General features: G+C 37.7%; 1 non-coding gene across 1 annotated transcript; it reads right to left on the bottom strand.

The window, feature by feature from the left end:
* Positions 1-1646: 1646 nt before the first annotated feature.
* LOC141687562 (small nucleolar RNA R71) lies at positions 1647-1754 on the bottom strand. The gene has a single exon (XR_012561057.1). It is a non-coding gene; the product is annotated as a small nucleolar RNA R71 (small nucleolar RNA).
* Between the last annotated feature and the right edge of the window lie 261 nt (positions 1755-2015).

Genomic DNA, 2015 nt, shown 5'->3' with positions numbered 1-2015 from the left:
CATTAAGAGCAAGAGCAAGAAGATTGAGAAGACCGTTTTAGTAGCAACAATGAAGAAGAGGAAGCATACGTTTATCTTGTGATTCTTTTAATTCGTTATAACAGTGGATGCTAGTTTTCTTTATTCTTTGAACCTTAATACTCTTGTGACGTACTTCATTATTTATTAAGTATTTTTATTAGTTTTATATCGTTATGTTATTATCATGCTTTCATATAAACCCGTGGTGACGATGAGTTCTATTATGGGCTAATCGTCATCATGGGATCCTAGCGGATTTACTATGGAATTCTATAGTTAATTGTTTAATACCTTGGTATGTGGTGATTGTATGATATCTAGTATAGGTTGTGTTTATTCATCTTATATGCATCGCGAACATGCAAGATAGCCTGTTAATCTCTAGTGAAGCGACAGTGAATCTTGAGATTTAGAACTTGCCATGCTACCATAGGTTCATGTATTGTATGCATGATTAGTGGGTAACTCTAACCATTTTACTTGCCCTGTATAATCATCATGAATAACTTGCACTTAAATCGTTATGTTGTCAAATTCTGTAGACATATAGGGTCTCAACATAATTGATGCCTATTCAACTTCTATCTTAATTGTGGATGTTTGGTAGAATGGTATTCGTAGAACGAAAGTTGGCGTTTATCAGTTTCGTGTTGTTCGATTAATATCATCACCATTACATGCTAAGGTTAATAACAATAACTATTGAATGAAGTAGTAATAAAGTTAGGATCTCATGCGTGTTTAATATTGTTAATTCAAGTGTTTAATTCTCATAGTGATTATAAGTTTACCAACCTTAATTGTTATTGTCTTGACATTGAAGAATAATCATACGTTGGTGAGTAAGTGTTAATTAAATATAATTAATCAGAGTCTATGTGGGAACAAACTAGAAATCATTCTATATTACTTGGGAACGCGTATACTTACGTGAATTATTTAGTGCATGTTTTGTGCCTAACAAGTTTTTGGCGCAGCTGCCGGGAACTTGGTGTTAATTTGTTTAGTTTATGTACTTGCCATCAGTGGTCATTAGGATTCATTAATTAAGACTTATTACTTACTGCTTCCGGTTGTCTTTTAGGTACTCTAGGCACATTTATGCAAACACGTTATCGCACTCGCAAGAGAAATCTGGATAAGGCTGAGGAGACCTATAAAACTCTTGACTTTCCGGAGAAGATAGTTTTTGAAGATTCGGATAAAGAGAGTGAAAAGAAAGAACCTGAAATAATGGGTGATCATCTAGCTCAAGCTGATCCGGCTCTTATGGACTTTTCTTGGCCTAAAATTGATATCATTCAGTCCAGCATCATTCATCCGGCTATTCCGGCCAATACTTTTGAAATCAAGCCGGGCACTATTCAGATGGTGCAGAATTCTGTTTCTTTCATAGGGGCTACGACTGAAGATCCCAACATGCATATCAGGAATTTTGTCGAGATCTGTAGTACTTTCAAATATAATGGTGTCACTGATGAGGCTATCAAGCTGAGGCTTTTCCCATTCTCTCTGAGGGACAAAGCTAAGGACTGGTTACATTCTTTACCAGCTGGGTCCATCACTACTTGGGAAGATCTTTGGCAAAAGTTTCAGGTGAAGTTCTATCCAATGGCAAAAACTGCAGCTATGAGGAGTGCTCTTACTCAGTTTACGCAGCAACCAGGAGAATCTATGTGCGAAGCTTGGGAGCGTTACAAGGAGATGTTGAGAAAGTGTCCACATCATGGGATGCCTGACTGGATGATGATCACTGGTTTCTACAATTGTTTGGGGGTCCAATCTCGACCCATGCTCGATGCAGCTTCTGGAGGCGCCTTATGGGCTAAAAGCTATACTGAGGCCTATAATCTCATTGAAACTATGGCTGCAAATGAGTATCAAAACCCAACTCAATGGATGATGTCTGGGAAAGTAGCAGTATTTTGGAAGTTGATGCAGCTACAGCTATTGCAGCACAGCTCATGGCGTTGACTATGAAGGTCAATTCTTTA

This window comes from Apium graveolens, chromosome 9 (genome assembly GCF_009905375.1).
Source record: "Apium graveolens cultivar Ventura chromosome 9, ASM990537v1, whole genome shotgun sequence".
NCBI lineage: Eukaryota > Viridiplantae > Streptophyta > Magnoliopsida > Apiales > Apiaceae > Apium > Apium graveolens.
This window is presented reverse-complemented; position numbering and strand designations above follow the sequence as displayed.